The following is a 21,559-nucleotide window of genomic DNA, read 5'->3' as shown; positions in this document are numbered from 1 at the left end:
TATAATAAACAGGGAAAGTTCTTTAAATTCATCTTCTAGAAACCCAGGTTGTGCTGTTAATACTCGGGTGCCCTGCTTTGTATCAGTATGGTCTTACTAAGGACAACATAAGAGGAGTTTGGCTTTTTTAGGTATCACTTTCAAATGATACATTTTAATGAGTGCCACCCAGGTTCCTCTTTGACCAATATGTTGATTTATTTATTTTAAACATGCAAATAAAATATAATTGTTTCAAAGATCTTAGGTAACATTCCACATAAGACAACATTCTGGGCTATTAACCAGTTGTTAATTTTGACTGTGTTTATTTAAATCAAGTGGGAACAGAGCCCTGTGGAACTTTATGTGTGGTCATCAAAGCCCATAATCTCCTATAATTGAAGTAAGTTACAGAGAAGGTAAAATTGGTCATGACTCCTGTGGTTACAAGGATATCCAGAGAATATCTGATTGTTTCTTTTTATAAAATTGTGTCATTGCTTTGTAAAATATATGCAAAAATTCAGGCAATCAGTAAAATTTAAAATATTTTAAATTCTACATGCTGTAGAGAAGTCTACAAATATAAAAATGAGGAAGAGCTACTTTATATAATTTAAGTTATATTTATGTTCATTTTTATGACTTAAAGTATTTGTTAGTTTTTATAAATATTTTCATTTTTCAAATAAAGTTGCTATGGTTAGGAAAAGAAAATTGGATAAAGAATTTATCAGAAAAAAGTTTAAATGTACATTTCCTTTAGGAATAATTCACAGAAACCTATGTTTTAATGCAGGATACTTTAGCCATTTTCATTGATTTGCTTCAATTTTTTTGCATAATATTATAAATTATGACACATTATTACTTGTTGTAATATCACACATCTAGTTAGGTTCTCTTGTTGTTGCTGTCGTTTTGGCCATGTTGTGCAGCTTGCAGGATCTCAGTTCCCCAGCCAGGGACTGAACCCAGGCCTCAGCAGTGAAGCACTAGTTCTTTTTTGTTTTTTTGTTTGTTTGTTTTTTTTAAATTTTATTTTATTTTTAAACTTTACATAATTGTATTAGTTTTGCCAAATATCAAAATGAATCCGCCACAGGTATACGTGTGTTCCCCATCCTGAACCCTCCTCCCTCCTCCCTCCCCATACCATCCCTCTGGGTCGTCCCAGTGCTCTAGCCCCAAGCATCCAGTATCGTGCATCGAACCTGGACTGGCATCTCGTTTCATACATGGTATTTTACATGTTTCAATGCTGTTCTCCCAAATCTTCCCACCCTCTCCCTCTCCCATAGAGTCCATAAGACTGTTCTATACATCAGTGTCTCTTTTGCTGTCTCGTACACAGGGTTATTGTTACCATCTTTCTAAATTCCATATATATGCGTTAGTATACTGTATTTGTGTTTTTCCTTCTGGCTTACTTCACTCTGTATAATAGGCTCCAGTTTCATCCACCTCATTAGAACTGATTCAAATGTATTCTTTTTAATGGCTGAGTAATACTCCATTGTGTATATGTACCATAGCTTTCTTATCCATTCACCTGCTGATGGACATCTAGGTTGCTTCCATGTCCTGGCTATTATAAACAGTGCTGCGATGAACATTGGGGTACACGTGTCTCTTTCCCTTCTGGTTTCCTCAGTGTGTATGCCCAGCAGTGGGATTGCTGGATCATAAGGCAGTTCTATTTCCAGTTTTTTAAGGAATCTCCACACTGTTCTCCATAGTGGCTGTACTAGTTTGCATTCCCACCAACAGTGTAAGAGGGTTCCCTTTTCTCCACACCCTCTCCAGCATTTATTGCTTGTAGACTTTTGGATCGCAGACATTCTGACTGGTGTGAAGCACTAGTTCTAACCACTAGACCACCAGAGAACTCCTAGATGGATTGTCAGTGTAGCACTTAAAGTTTTTTCTCAACTTTTAATTAATTAAAATTTATTTTTTTAGTTGAAGTATAGTTGATTTACAATGTTGTGTTACTTTCTGCTCTATAGCAAAGTGACTCAGTTATACATATATAAACATTTATTTTCACTTTCTATTCCATTATGGTTTATTCCAGGATATTGAAAATAGTTCCTTGTGCTATATAGTAGAACCTTGTTGTTTATCCATTCTTTGTGTAATAGTTTGCATCTAGTAATCCCATCCCCTTAGCAACCACAAATCTCTGTGAGTCTTCTCAAATTTTTATTACAAGAAAATTTCCAAATGTATAGAAAAAGTATATGAATAGGCAATGAACATGCATATGTCTTTCACCTTAGTCCTCATAAGCATTTTGCCACATTTGATTTATCTTTTTTTCTACTTTTTTCCCCTGTACCATTTGAGAGTTAATTGTAGACATAGTCCCCAAATACTTCATCCCCTGAGAACAAGTCATTATTCAACACAACCAAATATAATTTTCACATAGATACAATACTATTACCTCGCATGCATATTAGTTTGTATCCATATTTTCCAATTGCCCTAATAATAATGTCTTTTATAGCTTCTCCTCTGTTTTTTTTCTTTCTTTCCTGATCCAATCATTGCATTTAACTGTCATGTTTCTTTAGTTTAGGACTTCCTGGTGGCTCAGACAGTAAAGTGTCTGCTTACAATGTGGGAGACCTGGGTTCAATCCCTGGGTCAGGAAGATCTCCTGGAGAAGGAAATGGCACCCCACTCCAGTATTCTTGCCTGGAAAATCCCATGGACGGAGGAATCTAGTAGGCTACAGTCCATGGGGTCGCAAAGAGTCGGACACAACTGAGCGACTTTGCTTTCACTTCACTTCTTTAGTTTTCTTTATTCTAGAACAATTCCCAAGGTTTTTTAGTTTTTCATGGCCTTGACATTTTTGAAGAGTCTAGACCTCTTTTCTTTTCTCAAGTTCCTTCAGATGGATGTGTCAAGATAGTTGCCTGATTATCAGATCCCCACTCCCCGCCAAGAAATACATGGGTGATGTCCTTCTCAGTGAATCACATCATATGATTTAGGTTTATCCTGTTATATTTTAAAAACAGAGTACATCATGTGAAATGCCAGACTGGATGAAGCACAAAGTAGAATCAAGATTGCAGGGAGAAATATCAATAATCTCAGATATACAGATGACACCACCTTTATGGCAGAAAGCAAAGAAGAACTAAAGAGCCTCTTGATGAAAGTGAAAGAGGAGAATGAAAAAGCTGGCTTAAAACTCAACATTCAGAAAAGATCATGGCATCTGGTCCCATCACTTCATGGCCAATAGATGGGGAAACAATGGAAACAGTGAGAGACTTTATTTTTGGGGCCTCTAAAATCACTGCAGATGGTGACTGCAGCCACAAAATTAAAAGGTGCTTGCTCCTTGAAAGAAAAGCTATGACCAACCTAGACAGCATATTAAAAAGCAGAGACATTACTTTACCAACAAAGGTCCATCTAGTCAAAGCTATGGTTATTCCAATAGTCATGTATGGATGTGAGAATCGGACCATAAAGAAAGCTGAGCACTGAAGAATTGATGCTTTTAAACTGTGGTGTTGGAGAAGACTCTTGAGAGCCCCTTGGACTTCAAGGAGATCCAACCGGTCAATCCTAATGGAAATCAGTCCTGAATGTTCATTGAAAGGACTGATGCTGAGGGTGAAGCTCCCTGATGCAAAGAACTCACTCATTGGAAAAGCCCCTAATGTTGGGAAAGATTGAAGGCAGGAGGAGAAGGGGACAACAGAGGATGAGATGGTTGGATGGCATCACCGACTCAATGGACATGAGTTTGAGCAAGCTCTGGGAGTTGGTGATGGACAGGGAAGCCTGGCCTGCTGCAGTCCATGGGTCACAAAGAGTCGGACATGACTGAGTGACTGAACTGAACTGATAAGTAGGAGTCTGCTGCCTATCCAAAAGAATGCCTTAGGTTAAGTTTGTGACATAAATTCTCTTTTTTACAAAGGTGGATTAATTTTGTTAATAATAGTTAAAAAATAGTCTATAAAGCCCTTTAAAAGTGAAAAAGAGATACTGTAACAATTTAGTCTTCTATTATGTGTTTTAATAACTACAATGTGTATTTGTTGTATGAAAACTACTGATGAGTTACAAATCACAAATTCTCAAAGAATTTGTCAGAGAACTAAAATGATTGTTGTACTGCTATTTAAGTTTTTTTTATGTTCTCCTTCATTGTTTTGTTTAGAAAACAAAATGTACTAAGCTTGGAATAAACTGTTTGAGATATCTAGCATAAAAATAACCCAAGCAAATATAATTTTAAACTGTCACTGTTTATATAGGGTCACATTATTTCACTTGCAGTCACTCAGGGTTTGTATATATCGCATTTCAGTGTAATGACATGGGCAGGCTCCGAAGAAAATACCAGGCAACACGAATTTGGTTTGACTAACAAATATTTACATGTCTCTGTATCTCTAATTATTATAATCTTTTAAGGGGTTTATGCTACATAGGCTTAATTCTTTCAGGCTTTATGTTGGATTAAAAGAGGTTGATTAATAATATATCTAACTATAAAAATTATACTGCAGCCTGTCTAGATAAATGTCGGATTTGAGCCAGAGCTTCTGCAGAGAACAGGTGGACTCAAGAGCCCTGACACGGGCAGATGGCTGCCTGTCATGTGCATGCTGTTGTGTGTATTAACCTTTTCTTCCTTCCTCAGTGGGTGGTGTTGATAGAAGTCAGAGTGGTCATTTGACCTTTTAGGTCTCTCTAGTCATCTAGTTGGTACATTATACGAAAGAAAAGATAAACAGTGCTGCCCTTTGCTCGTAGGTTGATGCCTCATCGGTGGGAGGAGACTGGTGGTTGTATGGTTGGCTACTGAACCAGTCATGTGTTTGCTCGCTCACCATCCGTGTCATTTGGCATGCTTTTGTGGGATGGCCACCTGGAACTGTGGGTTAAGTAGTAAACTGTTTAAGGGACACCCTCCCCCTACTTCCTGCCTGGCCTTGATCAAACTCCCTGGCCTATCTGATCACAACATTAACTACACTATTACGCTTATTATTTTGTATTCGAAACATGTTTCCCTCTAGACTCTGGTGAGGTCTTCAAGCACAGAGGCTATCCTCCCTTCCCCGCCTTTTTAAAAACTGAAGTATAGTAGCTGAACAATATATAAATTATAGGTATACAATACAGTGTTTCACAGATTTTAAAGGTTATACTCCATTTATAGTTATAAAATATTGGCTATCTCCCCCATGTTGTAGAGACTATCCCTTTTTGATTCTTTGGATCCCCACTGTGCAGTCTGGTGCCTAAGTGAATCAAGAAAAAAATTGTGATGTCATTTGCAATGTGATACTTTGCTGATGATAATGTAAATAATTATTTGGGCTTTTATTTAGTATAACTGTTTGAGAGTCTATCAATTTTGCAATTAAACTTAATCCAGAGGAGTTATTCATTTATATGTTTATTAAAGAGTTGTTATCTTTTATGTAAGGCTGATCTACCAAATATCTCTCTTTTCCCTCCTATGGCTGCTCTGCATTCTGAGTAGTTGGAGTCTGTGTCACATCAGTTATTGACAATGTGACTATAATCCTTGGCTAGTTTCCTTAGTTGCTAAGGGTTTTGTCTGTCTTATGCACATAGGAAAGCATGTCTCATAAGTCTAAGCATGTGAATTAGCAGAGCTGCCATGGTAATGGTATTAGTAAAGACTATCCCTCTTGGGCTCCAACTTAAACTTTCTGAATTTTATCCCATGCCTCTTATATTTTCAGATGAAGGAGTATTATACAGGAGGTGTTCAAGGAGCAAGACAGTCGGTGAAACTGGATCCATTCCTATGAAACTGGGTCCATTCCTATACTACATAAATGGCTACCCAAATAGAGGTGTTTCTAAAGGTGTAAATTTCTCTTTTTTAAAAATTTATTTTTAGTTGGAGGATAATTGCTTTACAATATTGTGTTGGTTTCTGCCGTATATCAACATGAATCTGCCATCAGTTCAGTTCAGTCACTCAGTCATGTCCGACTCTTTGCGACCCCATGAATTGCAGCACGCCAGGCCTCCCTGTCCATCACCAACTCCCAGAGTTCACTCAAACTCACGTCCATCGAGTTGGTGATGCCATCCAGCTATTGCATCCTCTGTCGTCCCCTTCTCCTCCTGCCCCCAATCCCTCCCAGCATCAGTCTTTTCCAATGAGTCAACTCTTTGCATGAGGTGGCCAAAGTACTGGAGTTTCAGCCTTAGCATCATTCCTTCCAAAGAACACCCAGGGCTGATCTCGTTTAGAATGGACTGGTTGGATCTCCTTGCAGTCCAAGGGACTCTCAAGAGTCTTCCCCAACACCACAGTTCAAAAGCATCAATTCTTCGGCACTTAGCTTTCTTCACAGTCCAACTCTCACATCCATATATGACCACTGGAAAAACCATAGCCTTGACTAGAGGGACCTTTGTTGGCAAAATAATGTCTCTGCTTTTTAATATAGGTATACATATATGCCCTTCCTCTTGATACTCCCTCCCACCCCATCCCACCCCTCTAGGTTGTCAGCACCAGATTTGAGCTTCCTGCATCATACAGTAAATTCCCACTGACTATCTGATTATACATATGGTAATGTATATGTTTCAGTGCTACTCTCTCAGTTTGTCCCACCACTTCCACAACTCTGTTCTCTGTGTCTCCTTTGCTAACCTGCAAGCAGGATCATCACTAATATCTTTTTAGACTCCATACATATGCATGAATATATGGTACTTGTCTTTCTCTTTCTGATTTACTTGACTCTGTATATTAGGCTCTAGGTTCATTCGCCTTATTAGAATTCAGTCAAATGTGTTCAAAGGTGCAAATTTCTCTTGATGAGGTGGAAACATCTCTTTTATCCCCAGCTGTATTCTTCATACTTTATTAAAGTCTCATGCTCTCTTAGTTTAAATTTCTGTTTCCTAGTTTCCTGTCTACTGGAGAAAGGAGATAGGTGTTATATAGCCTTTACATATTGTTATAAAGTAGTTAAGTGGGAGTTTTTGCTTGTTGACCAGAAATTTAAGATCAATGATGTATTTTCTAACTGTAGTATTGTAATTAAAATATGTAAATATTGACTAAAAGTAATGGCAATGAGAATACGAACAATTTTTAAGTGTGAGTTTTAGTTTTGAGGCTAGTTGATGAGCTGTGGGTTCCTAGAGCCATAAATAGATGAGATAGATAGCCATAAATAGCCATAAATAGATAAGAGCCTCTATCTTATGGCTCATCTTAAATGGGTGAAAACATATTTTTACAAACTCCAGGTTTTTTGTGATTTCATCAAGAATGATTATAGTTTCCTTGATATTTAGTTTTCTTGTTATAAAACCCAGTACCTTCTCATTAAAAAACACTGGAGGATTTAAAAGTATGTTAAAATTAAATTAAAAAATAACCCATAATCTTAACAATTCATTGGACTCATTGTCATTTTGAATACTGTGAAGAAAAGAAAATCTTTGTACCTTCTGAAAATATTATGATTCAAAGAACCCACATTTAGTGCATGCATTGATCCAATTAGCAAAATTTTATAGAATGTTTACTTTGTAGCAGGCACTTTTCTAGGCACTGGAGATAGGGTAGTGACAAAAAAGTGCTTTCTCTCATAGAGTTTACATTTGATTAAAGGGAGACAGAAAATAAAGGAAAAGATAACATAAGATGGTAAAAGCCTTGAAGAAAAACAAAGCAGGGTGTGAGGTGGAGAGTGGTAGGGGGTGTTAATATCTTTTAGGGGAATGTGGGAAAGTGTCTGATAAGGTGACATTTGAGCAGATATTTCAGAGGAACAACTTTCCAGGCCATGGGAATGGTAGGTGGAAAGAACCTGGAGTGGCATGGGATATTGATTCCTGGTTGGCCAGTTATTATGGCCAGCATTTATTGTGCACTAACTGTATTCTAGGCTTTAAAAATTTTTACAACAACCCAATGAAATGAGTAATTTTTGCAACTCCCATTTTGGAGATGAGGAAACTGATATGTTTTAACCACTGTGTTGTACTAATAAGTGCTATGATAGAGCCCAGAGTTAGAGTATGTCACTCAATTCTAGGAGGCCATGAAAATTTCCCAGAGGAGTTGCTGCTTGATTTTAGTCTCAGTGAAAGAGCAATCAACCACAGTTATTAAGTGAGAAGAGTATAGAATTCTGGTCTCATTTACCCTCCTGTCATATGCCCAGAACCTATAATAGCACCTTTCCAACTGTTGCTGCTAAGTCACTTCAGTCGTGTCTGACTCTGTGCGACCCCATAGATGGCAGCCCACCAGGCTCCCCCATCCCTGGGATTCTCCAGGCAAGAAACTGGTGTGGGTTGCCATTTCCTTCTCCAATGCATGAAAGGGAAAATGAAAGTGAAGTCGCTCAGTCGTGTCCGACTCTTTGTGACCCCATGGACTGCAGCTCACCAGGCTCCTCTGTCCATGGGATTTTCCAGGCAAGAGTACTGGAGTGGGTGGCCATTGCCTTCTCCAACAATTGGTACTCAGTAAATGTTTGTTGAATGAGTGCAGGTGGAATAGCATTTGCAAAGACATGGAGGCATAGAGAATTTAGGATTATCATAAAACTGAAATTAGTTTGACAGGAGCTCGGACTGTGTGTTCAAAACAGCAGGAGCTTATGGCAGAAGAACTAAACAGAGGTCAGATCATAAACCTATTTTTATGAAAAGGCAATGAGGTACTTTTTCAGCAGCACATATATACTAAAAATTGAGAAGCTGTGGCGGAGATGGTCTTGGAGCCTGGGGAATGAGAAAATGTAACTGTGAATATTTCTCTCTCTCTAAAAGAAAGAGATAGAGAAGTGGCTGGGACTTTGAAGGAAGGAGGGATATGACCTATTTTTACAACACTTCGGACACCCAGTGTGTGGCATTTTTCTGCTACCAACCAGTTCTCTAGCTCTCCAGATACCAGCTGGGTATCCTTCAATCCGTTCAATCCAATTCAGTTTTAACACTCCCTGGAGTTAGTGTCAGATCCTAAAAGTTAAGGACTCAGTCCCACAAAACTGACCACTTAAGATGCCAGGTGCAAGTCTCAGGTTGTCATGTCACCTGCCCTTTTGACCAACCAGCTATAAAATTAAGGGTTCCCACAACTCTCTCTTCAGGTTCAATCATTTTCTGGAGTGACTCACAGAACTCTAGAATACTTACTATTACTCTCTAATTACCATTACTGGTTTATTGTAAACAATACAACTCAGGAATGGCCAAATGGAGGAGATGCATAGGAGAAGGTACTGGGTGAGAAAGGACCACAGAACTTCTGTGCCTTCTTCATGTGTGCTAACCTGCTGGCACTTTGATGTGTTCACCAAATCAAAATTCTCCAAATCCTGTTGTTTAGAGTTTTTTTGTTTTTTTTTGATGGAGGCTTCATTATGTAAGCACAATTGATTAAATCATGGTCTATTGGTTATTGATTTAATTCTAGCCCCTCTCTCCTCCCTGGAGATGACGGTGTGGGAGTGGGTTGGGCTGAAAGTCCCAGTACTCTAGTCCATGCATTGCTCCTTCTGGGGACCAGCCTCCATTCTGAAGCTAGGTGGGAGCCTCTAGTTACCAGTCTTCTCACTAGCATATAAAAGGCACTCATCACTCCAGAGGATCTAAGGGTTTTAGGTTCTAGAACAAAAATCAAGTATGTATTTTTTATTACATCACAAAGGGTAAGTTAGGGATAGGGAGGGGAGACCTCAGAGTACAAAGAAAGAACTAGGATTCAATCATAGTTGGAGAGACTTCAAAGGGTAGCTCAGAAGAGAAGTATTAGATCTGCTTATTAGATAGGGGAGAATTGAGAAGGGCTTTTTCTGGCGAGGAGAGGAATTAAATAGGAAATAGGATGAATCCATAAGGGGAAAGGGCCACATTCCTATAGCTGTAGACATGACTGCTTTGGCCTGTTTCTGGGACAGGTTAGATTTTTAGCCTCAGTATCAAGAACTAGAGAATCTCAGCATAGTTTAAGGCTGAAAGTATTAGGAATCAGATTTTTCTGTGCAGATTTTAGGAAACTTGTTAATATTTAATGAAAGGAAAGCTGGATTCATAAATAAGCATTGACCTATAAACTACCTATTTGTAGATTGCTATCAAGATTTCCCCTAATATTAGTTAATTTAAGTTAAAGTTTCTTAAAATTTTGGACCATGACTCATGTAAAATGTGTTTTATATTGCAATATAACGTGTAATATACAGGGGCAAACACACTCTGAAAAGTTTCACAAAACAATGCTTATGTTTTCTACTTGCAGTGCTTTCCATTCTATTCTCTTGAAAAGTGAAAGTGAAAATGTTAGGCACTCAGTCATGTCTCACTCTTTGCTATCCCATGGACTGTCCATGGAATTCTCCAGGCAAGAATACTCTCTTAGCTTCTATTTAAAAAACATATTTTGAACCACTAAATTGATTCCATAATTAGGTAATGGGTTGGTACCAGTTGTTTGAAAACAATTGGTCTATTGGTTTCCTGAAATTTGTTGTTTAGTTGCTAAGTCATGTAATTAAGATAAACTAAAAATCAGTATGAAGAAGTATAGAAGCAAAGTAAAAGGGTAAAGGTCTTCTGTCCCAGGGCCTCAGTTCACGATGGGGAGCACCAATCTCTTCAATAATGGCAGCACACAGAAGTCGAAGCAAGAATGAATCTAAATAAAGCATAAGAGGGAAAGTAAGTGGTGTTTCACACTCTCCAAGATGTGCCAATGTCATGATATGATTGAGTAGTGATTGAGCAGTTTCAGGGTTTCTATTTGGTACATGTTCATTTCTTGGGTGGATATTTCTGTCTTGAATATGGCAGATTAGTAGGAGAACAGGATGTTGACATTATATATTCATTTGTTCATTTATTCATTCAACATTCATTTTCATCAGATAGGGTAGATATTAGAAATACAGAGGTGAACAGATACATGCTCCCTCCCTTCATGGAGCTTAGACAAATGGGAGAGACCAGTGTTAAACAAACATACACAAATATCTATATACAGACTAATAAATGCTGTGAAGAAAATAGACTGTGAGAAAGAAAAATAGGAAGAACCCAGTTTACATGGGGAGGGGCAGCTTTTAGGGAAGACTTCATGGAGTAAGTTGAGATGTGAAACTTGAGTTGGAGTTAGGCAAACATGACTTACTTTTCAAAATTACTACATCATATGTTGTCATAAGCACAGAGTATTCCAGAATGCTTTGAAGAGCTAAAACTTAAGCTGTAGGAACAAGTAATATATCCTCCCAGAAGAAGTGGAAGGAAAGACTTGTGAATTGGGGAGTGAAAGTGAGCAGAGCCATCCAAGGCACCGGTGGTCAGGACAGTCCCTGATGTTGCAGGCTGCTGTCTGGTCCAAGAATGGAGAGTCCAGCATCTATTAATACCTTGCAAAGCAGCCAGGGACCATCCTTACTCTGGTATCTCTTAAACCGTCATTATCTTTTTCTCCCCTTTTTTTCTATTACCCCATTTAAGACAGTGTTAATGCCTCCCATTCCATGTTTTGATGGTGTGTAAAGTGGATGGGTGTGTTTTGTGACAAATTACCGTACCAACTGAGTATATATCCTGGGCTAGATTAGTTTCTGTTCTGTTAGAAATTATTTGCCCTTCCTTGAAACCTTCTGCCAATAGTTTGCTGAACTATTGGCTGGCATTTCTGTATTTAGATCCAGGAGAGTGTTTCTGTTTTCATATTAGTCTTTTGTTGAACACACTAGTTATGACATTTATAACTTTGGGGAGTTGTCAGGAATGACTACATGTTGGTACTTAACAAGGAATGAAAACTTGAACAAAGAGATTGCAATCAGACATTTATTTTCCAAAAGACAAATATTCTTGGTCAGTTTTTCTGCCTTTTGAATTATACTCTAGATTTGTAATAAGGTGATCCGTTCATGAAAGCGTATATTGGGTCTTGGCACTACATTTGCTTCTCCATAGTGTGTGGTATGGGCTTGCGTGCTAAGTTGCTTCAGTCGTGTGAAGTTAAGTTGCTTTCAACTCTGTGCGACCCCATGGACTGTAGCCTGCCAGGATCCTCTGTCCATGGGATTCTCCAGGCAAGAATACTGGAGTGGGTTGCCATGCCCTTCTCTAGGGGATCTTCCTAACCCAGGGATTGAACCTGCGTCTCTTACATCTCCTGCATTGGCAGGCGGGTTCTTTACCACTAGCACCACCTGGGAAGCTCAGTGTGTGGTATAGAGCTCTGAACGTATGTCTAAAGTGTTATATAAAAGATCACGTGAACCTGTCTCTGGCTGCCCTTACATCAGACATCATGCAGTGCAGAGGGAAGCTGGCAGATTGCACAGAGAGTGGATGTAAACTGCTCTGGTAGCCCCAAGTCAGTGTGTGCCTGAAGGGGCCTCATGAAGATGATGGGTGGGAACTAGAGGTGTGTCTGAGAACCCACATTTGGTGGATGGACCAGAATGGATATTCCTTAGTGTTTTATGAAGTTCTTTTTTTACTTCCCTCTCCTACTCCACAAGGGCAGGAAATCTATTTTCTTGGAAGTACGTTTTGAAGCAAGCATGAGTTCCCTAAGTCAGAGTTGTACCAATCCTTTTGTCTCTGGGGATTCTGTTTTTAACTTCATCTTTTGTTGAATATAATATTTATGTTCTTGGGGAAGGTGAAGAAATCTATAGTTTCCCTAGCAGTTAAAGTTAAGAGGTTCCTGCTCCTGAACCTCAGATTTCAGAGACCCTCTATCTAGGTGTTACTTATTGTAGTTACCTCCCAACCCAAGCATAATTCTGCTCTTCAACATTCATAGGAAATAGTTTTCTAACCTCCACTTGAGTATCCCCAGTAATCCCATTGTTTCACAAATTAGCCCTTTTCATTCCTGGACCATTTTGGTCATTGGGAAGATTTTTTTCTTATATTTAATCACAACCTACCCTTTCTATCTAAATTCTGAATTTTCTCCTTCTTTTGATATTACAGTCTTTTAAAGTTTAAGGAAGATCTTCTGGTTCCTCACACATTCACTGTTCTTTCACTAGTTCCTTATGGGATATGGTTATTGGACTTCCTTGACATTCTTTTTTTTTAAATTTAATTTTATTTAACTTTACAATATTGTATTAGTTTTCCATATATCAAAATGAATCTGCCACAGGTATACATGTGTTCCCCATCCTGAACCCTCCTCCCTCCCCACACCATCCCTCTGGGTTGTCCCCGTGCACCAGCCCCAAGCATCCAGTATCGTGCGTCGAACCTGGACTGGTGACTCATTTCATACATGATATTCCTTCTTAGAATATACTCCATCATTATCATTGCCCTACTTAACGTGACTATTCACTTGATGCCTGTTAGGTCTCAATTTTGTTTTACTTGTACCGAGTGCCTATTTACTTTTTATGGGAAATTGTAGGAATTATACCTCCAAGAATATTTATTCAATAAGATTAATAACTTAGAAATTAAAAACCAGGGCAAAGGAATGAAGAATGAAAGCACACCAAGTTAAGCACACATAAGTTAACTGTGCGTGTGGCCCTCAGTCGTGTCTGACTCTTTGTGACCTCATGGACTGTCGCCCGCCAGTCTCCTCTGTCCGTGACATTTTCCAGTCAAGGATACTGGAGTGGATTGCCATTCGCTACCCCAGGGGATCTTCCTGACCCAGGGGTTGAGCCTGTGTCCCTTGCGTCTCCTGCATTGGCGGGCAGGTTCTTTACCACTGTGCCACCTGGGAAGCCACCCTAAGTTAATTACTTAGTGTAATTCTGTGTTTAACTGTATTTACTGAGATTATTGGAAGCCAACGGAAGAGGGAAAGAGTAATTTATATAGGTCTTGTGATCAAACCAGAGAAACCATTCCAGGTCTCCAGAGAAGGTAATGTTTCCTCCAGGGGTACTAAATTCTAAAACACTTTCCTCACGTGGATTCCTTATAGCACACAAAGCAATCTCTCCAGCAGTTTGAAAACAAATGCAAAATGATATTCATGTGACTGTTTCTTACAGTGACCTTCAGTAGATGCTCCTGGCGTAATGTTTGAGCACAACTCAGATTTCCCTTGTAACAACTCTTTTAACACTCTCCACCATTTCCTGACCCTGAAGATTCTTCCCACTTCATGGTAAAGGCTTTGTAAATTGAATACTGTGCACATTGAATCCTTTCTCCCAGACAAATGTGTCCACTGAGTTACAGATTTGGTCAAACTAGATGATGATTCATGGAAGTTATTCTGTTCTCTTTTGGTTGGGTCCCTTTCTGTGCAATTGGAGTGATATGAGGAAAATTAACAAGTGTTAATTTGAACAATTATGTTGGGGGAAGAAGAATAGTTACCTTCTCCTGGAGAGTCCACTTTGGCTTGCAATCAGATTTCTTGCAGTTTGGACCTTGAGGGTGGGTCAGGACAGTGCTGCTTAAAACTCCACATGAAGAACCTTCCCCAAGGAGTGGGAGTGTCCCTCTGACCACGGGCAGGGACGTGCAGTTCCAGGACACACTTGCCAAACCACGGAGATTGCAGGCCTGCTGCCCATCCATTATTATCATCATTATTTAGCATTCTTCAAAGGTCAGAGCCAAAATAAATGGTCTGCCAGCCAAGCAAGCAACACCAGCCTATACCACAGGCCTTTGTAGGCCCTTTGGTATTTAGTAGCAATGACTTGGTTCATATTCTTGTCTGATTCCATCAGTCTGGCCAGGCTTCTGCCTCCTGCTGTCTTCCCACAACAACTTTTTTTTTTTTTTTCTTCCAATTCTGTCTTGCCTCCTCCCATCTTCCCAATAATAGTTACCTTGGTATGTGTTTGCTGCCCTTCCTTTCTTTCCTTCTTTGTTTTGAATTTAAACAATGAAAGGGATTGAATTAATTGTGCTAATGATGGATAAAAGTATGCCCAGAAAGCTTTTGGGGACTTCTATATTTTGGGTTCCTTGTTCACCCTTGAACCTCTGCTCCCCTTGGGGGTAAAGAATAGTATTGTGGTTGAGAGCTTAGAGCCAAAACTCTGAGTTCAAATGCTGACTCTTCCACTTACTAGCTGAATGTTCTTGGTCAATTTACTTAATCTCTCCTTGCTTCTGTTTCTTCATTATAAAATGCATTTATCAATAAATCTTCCTTCATGGATTTGGTAGTTTATGAATAGTGCTTAGAATAATGTCTGACTCAATGTATTAGCTGCTATTATTATTATTAGGCTGTAGAAATCATACCAACATGTCAGCCTTATATTGTAATCACTTTGGGTTGTGGCTGTTTGTAGGGGGAGGTATGTGGGATTGTATTTGGAAAGGGATAACGGAAAAGGCCTTCAAGCCCCAAACCATCAAGCTAGGTGGATTTTTTTCTTTTTAACCTGGGGATAAGATGGAGTGAAGTTGTGATGATTCAGAAATACCTGCATCCTAGGGCCCCATGGTCAATTCCATTTTTAATTTTAACAGAAGGGATATTCAGTTCTGGTATCTGGGAGTTGGTGATGGACAGGGAGGCCTGGCGTGCTGCAATTCATGGGGTTGCAAAGAGTCGGACATGACTGAGAGTTCATGAACTGAACTGAACTGATGCATGCATTTTGCTCCACGTTCTTACCAGGGCCCAGTGTCTGGGTACAGCCTCCATGCTCTGAGGCAGGCAGACAAGGTTGGCCTGGTGGACTTTGGGGCCAACCCTATCAGGCTTTGACTCTTAGCTTAGGTTAATTTTTTCTCACAATCCATGACTTATCATTAAGTGAAAAAATAAGTTTTCAGGATCATGTGTATAATACAATTCTTTCTGAGCACAGCATGCAAAGTTGGGGAAAATTTTTTGTGTGCCTATGTGGAGAGGGAGAGAGATGTGTGTAGTTTTGAGGACACTGATAAAAAAAAAAAACAGTAATGTCCTAAGCTATTAACATTGGTTATTTAGAAGGTAGGATCAGAGAGGGACATTGCTCTATGTATCTTCTTTAAAAAATTAATTTTTAATTGAAGCTTACTTTCTTTACAATGTTGTATTGATTTCTGCCATACATCAACATGAATCAGCCATAGGTATACATATGTCCCCTCCCTCCTAAACCTCCCTCCTACTTGCCACCCCATCCCACCCCTCTGCTGCTGCTGCTGCTGCTAAGTCGCTTCAGTCGTGTCCGACTCTGTGCGGCCCCATAGACGGCAGCCCACCAGGCTCCCCCGTCCCTGGGATTCTCCAGGCAAGAACACTGGAGTGGGTTGCCATTTCCTTCTCCAATTCTTGAAAGTGAAAAGTAAAAGTGAAGCCGCTCAGTCGTGTCCGACTCTTAGCAACCCCATGGACTGTGGCCTACCAGGCTCCTCTGTCCATGGGATTTTCCAGGCAAAAGTACTGGAGTGGTTGCCATTGCCTAGGCTGTCACAGAGCACCAGTTTGAGCTCCCTGAGTCATACAGAAAATTCCCATTGGCTATCTGTTTTACATATGGCAGTGTATATTTTACCGTGTTCCTCTCTCCATTTGTCCCACCCTGTTCTTCCCCCTCTGTGTCCACAACTCTGTTCTCTGTCTACATCTTTATTGCTGCCCTGCAAATTGGTGCATCAGTACCATCTTTCTAGATTCCATATATATGCATTAATATATATTTGTTCTTCTCTTTTTGACTTACTTCACTGTGTATAATAGGCTCTAGGTTCATCCACTTCATTAGAACTGACTCAAATGTGTTCCTTTTTGTGGATGAGTAATACTCCACTGTATATATATACCACAGCTTTTTTATCCATTCATCTGTCAGTGGACATCTAGGTTGCTTCCATGTCCTAGCTATTGTAAATAGTGCTGCAATGAACTTTGGGGTACATGTGTCCTTTTCAATTACGGTTTTCTCAGGGGCAGCTTAGGTTAATTTATTGACCTTTTTGAGCCTCAATTTCCTCCTCTATAAAGTAGAAATTATACTTTTGACATTTCAGGGTCCTTTTGGAGACTAAACAGTTAGCACATATGAAATATCCTTGCAGTATCTTGCCTTAGAAGACATTCAGCATTTCTTAGTTTCCCTTCTTTCCTACTGATTCTTTCCTATGTGCTTAATTTATTAAGAAGGCCCTGGTGTAGGAAATATTTTAGAGGAGTGTTTTCAAATTTAATGTGAATACAAATCACCTGGGGTTCTTGTTAAGCGACAGATTCTAACTCAGCAGGTCTAAGGCCCTAGTCTGTATTTCCAACCTGTCCCCTAGAGACACTGTTACTGTGTCTGAGGGCCTCACTTAGAGTAGCGCATGGGGTGCTGTTTTCTTTCCTTTTGCATCTTATTATTTCTTGTTGGATTTATGTTATCATTTTAATAGTCTTACCACACACATCTGTACACATACAGATCATCTTTTATTAAAGATTGTATGTTGCCAGGCACCTAAGAATGTTCAACCTCATCCAATACAAGTCATGATGGTTGAGGTCTATGAGAAACCTATCATAGACATTTTCTCATGTTCCCCATGGACCTGGAATCCCAAACTGTTTCACATAAAATACAGGGTTCCTGCCTTGTTGAAGGCCTCCTCTCAGAGCCTGGATCCCTCCATGACTCAGATTGCAGGTCAGTTAGGTTAGGGAAGTGGTCTTTGTCTTTTTCTTTACAGTTGGAAGGGAGATGCCTTGAATACTGTGCTTCTGCCCCCAGTAAGCATGCTAAATATTTTGAGAGCCACATTCTCCAATTACTAGCCTTTTTCCAGATTCATTAGATTACGTCCTCTTCAATATAGATGAAGGAGTCCATTTTGTTCTTTGTGTGTGTGTGACATACGCTTGTGAGCACATACTCTCTGATGGTTCTAGATTTTAGCTGGTTTTTCAGATTTACTTTTGGGAATCCTCTTCAGTGTTGTTTCCTCATAGATGCTGATCTTTTAAATATTTGAAGTCCTCCTTTTTCCTTTCCTGCATTATTTACTGGAACTTTTCAGCATGAACCTTCCGAGGCAGTTGCATCTCTTATGTTCATTTGGAAACTGGCTGTCATTGTCCTGAGGCAAATTTTCTTGAAGTTAAAAATATGAAAGTTGCTAATCTCTTTGAATTAGAGATGTGAAGAAGAAACAATAGCCTTCTTCTTCTTCTTTTTCTAATTAAAGAAAACCTACTTTTCCTCCCCACTTTAGAACACTACAAAGTGTATACAAGTTAGAGCTCGGTCATCACTCATGTTACAAAACACAGCTAGTCTACATCAGTTTCTTTTAGATTTACCTTGGTGCTATTTCTTGAAGTTTCTCCTACTTGGCTGGGGTCTACTAAACAGGTTTGCCAATTTGGGGAAGAATTTGAAAATAGCGCCACGTAAGCACCCAGGCATTTTGAAAGTTAGTGTGAAGACGGATTGCATGAGAGAAAGCTGAGAAAATATTTGCGGTAAAGAAAAGTCAGGGGAGCCATTAACATTTTCACTTTATCTTGATATATCAGCCAGGGTCGTAACAAAAAGTAGATGGTACACCCATTCATCAAGGGCAGTTTATTTCATAGGGATGATCTACAAAGCTGGAGATATTGGGAATACTCAGGACTAGTTGTAGCTGGGTTGTTATGCCGTTGGGTCTGAAAGTGACCTCATGAGGGTGAACTCACTGCCTGCCCCCTCACCATTCCTCATTTCCTGCCAGAATCTGTTGGAAGAACCCAATGGGAAGCAGAGTACATGGGAACCTCTCAATATAGTTCATGTTGGGCAGCCTCCTGGGCAGATAGTTGCATGGAGGTGGGTGGATAGCACATGTAGGGGACAAATCATTGTCTGGAACACTAGCTTTCTTTTGAAAGAAAGAAAGTTTCTTTTGAAAGACTTGTTCACCTGAAGACAATATCAGTCTCGTGAGCTCCTCGAGGGAAGACATTCCACCTATCTGTAGGACACTAGTATTTAAATGACTGTTGAATGAATGAATAGGGCTGTTCATTTTCTTCCTTTTTCTTAACTTGCACTAAGTGTGGTTGACAACAGCTGGATGATGCTGTTTGGGTTAGGGTCTGTGTTCTGAATAGCAAGGCTTCCCATAGGAAATGATGAACATTTTTTGTCTATGTAATTATTCTACTTTTAATAATCTCATTAGTAAAAACTGTCAAAAATAAAGTTTACTGTATTCATATCTTGAAGTCTTTTGTATTATTATTGTCTTTATGAATATCCAGTGTTAGCTAGGCAACACATTCATGAATCTTTATCCCTTCTTGGTGACTATTAAAACCTAACACTGTTATTTCTGCTCTTACTGGATCCCCACTGGTCAGCATATGGGCACACTGTTTAATTTGGGAGCCCATGTGATTTTTGGTTCTTTCCCAGGCCACTTCAAGAGAAGAACCACACAAAGGGCTAAATTAGCTTCATTAACTATCTTCAGTACCTTTAAAATAAGATCTATGAATAATGCCAAGTTTCTCCTAACTGTCCAGAGGGTAGGAGTCAAAATAGAAATGAGTTTATTGGCTACAAACTTTTGGAAGAGTTTCCCATGTAATCAGATTGTCTTCCCCAATGATTCTCAGGAAGGGATAGAGCTAAATGCCACAAGGGACTAGAAGTTTGGAGATGCCTGGGGTTCTTGAAATGCTTGAAAATACATTGGAGGGAGGGGGATGAATTCCTCCTTGGTTAGGGCTTTGCTGTTTTTCTCAGGTTGCATGTAAGTGTATTGAGGTGTTGTGTGTGTGTGAGTCAGGGGGTGTATAGGAGGGGGTTCGGGGATAGGAGAAGTGGATGAGCTTCAATCATCAGGAATTGGGACCTCAAATTTGATTTGGTTTGTCCTTGAAGTTAACTTCCAATGAACTTCTTTCCATACGCTTTTGTTAATGTGTTCTTGAAGACTCCTTATTCTCATGAAATCTTTTGATATTTTATATAGTTCAAGCACGTATGGAGTATTTATTGTCTTTGCAAGTCACTCTGCCTGATTATACCTCTTGGGGAACATTTTATGGTTCTATTTTCAGTGTCCCCAAGGATAGAAAGGGCGAGGCAGGCTCACATGTTTCCCCAGCATCACCCAGAATGAAAGGCATTCTCTGCTCCTGTTTCCATTCCCTGCTCTTAAGGTCCTCCATTAATGGTTCTCTGAGTTCAGGTCATGCCACCTCTGGCTAAGGCTGTGGGCCTAGCTCTAATTTTTGCTTATTGTCAGAGCGTGCAAATTTTTCCTTTAACAGGATATGAAATTAAAAACCAACCAACCAACCAAAAAAGCCTTTTGTTTCTAGTTTCTTCACATCTCATAGCCATTTAGTATTTGACCTTTTTGCTTTTAGTGTGGAGGTAAAGGGCAAGGGCCACTGGGAAAGCCAGCCTTTTGCCTGTAGTTATAGTTTATACTATAGGCATGTTTTGTTCGGCAAGCAGGGATTGCCCTCTCCATGTCCCACCTCCCCCTCAAAAAATTTTAGATTGCAATGCTTTAAATGGAATACAAACTCTCTTGTTTGTCTTGAGTTGCATTACTCCTTACTGTTGAACTGGTTCTCTAGGGTCACCCAGAATCGTTTAAGTTCTCTCTTTCCCTGAATAATTAAACTGTTATTTTTTAGGGGCAGTGTGTGCTACACAGCTTGTGGGATCTTAGTTCCCTGAGGAGGGGTTGAACCTGGGCCCTTGCATTGAGAGCATGGAGTCCTAACCACCAGACCAGGGAATTCCCCCATCTTTTTTTTTCTATCCGCACAGCTTACAAGATCTCAATTCCCCAAACGGGTTGAACCTGGGGCCATGGCAGTGAAAGCCTGAAATCCAAACCACTAGGCCACCAGAGGACTCCCCCTGAACAGTTTAAAAATGGTCCTGAATTCTAGATTAATTATACCTGTTTTTACATTTGACTTGAAATTTAGCTATTCACTTGTATAAACCAAGTGATTTCTCATTCATTATATAAAAATAATAAAATTTTAAATTATATACTTTAGAGTTTATGGGATGTTTTTATCTAATTCATTGGATCATCACAATAATAGCTAGAGAGGTAGATATTTTATGTTATGGATGGGAGGTAATATAGTGTGGTATTTAAGAGTATGGAGTCTGGGGTTAGACAAGTGGAGTTTGAATTTCAGCTTTAGTAATTATTAGCCTAGTCTCAGTTTCTTTGTAAAATGAAGAGGAGATATCTATCTTATAGAGTCATGATGAGAAGTAAATGATTAATTTATGCAAAGCAATTGGAACAGTACCTGGCACATAGTAACAGGTCAATAAATTCTGTGAAAACTGTTATGGTTTATTAATACTATATGAAAAAATGGAAACTCAGAAAAGTTAATCCATCTGTCTAGGGTCACATCTGTCTAGTTGGCAGGAGAGTTGGGGCTCTAACCAAGACTTGAGGCTCCTGATACTAGTTTCTTTCCTCTACATTTACCACCAAATTCCTCATGCATTCAGGGGGGACTATAAAGTGAGCAATCCTTTATTTCATCTTAAAATTTCTTATCTTCACTTTCTTTTTGTTTTCCTCCATTAAAACTCTTGGTTATTGTCTGTCTAGTAATGAGATACACATGTCAGAGTTCAACACG

The 21,559-nt window shown here is 39.4% G+C and overlaps 1 protein-coding gene across 4 annotated transcripts in view; it reads left to right on the top strand.

Annotated features, from left to right (window-relative positions):
* GALK2 (galactokinase 2) overlaps positions 1-21,559 on the top strand; it is a 154,720-nt gene that overhangs the window by 77,824 nt on the left and 55,337 nt on the right. The window lies entirely within an intron of this gene.

The sequence above is a fragment of the Bos indicus genome, chromosome 10, assembly GCF_029378745.1.
Source record: "Bos indicus isolate NIAB-ARS_2022 breed Sahiwal x Tharparkar chromosome 10, NIAB-ARS_B.indTharparkar_mat_pri_1.0, whole genome shotgun sequence".
NCBI classification, from domain to species: Eukaryota; Metazoa; Chordata; class Mammalia; order Artiodactyla; family Bovidae; genus Bos; species Bos indicus.
Note: the sequence above shows the minus strand (reverse complement) of the source record. Positions and strands in the feature narration are given on the sequence as shown.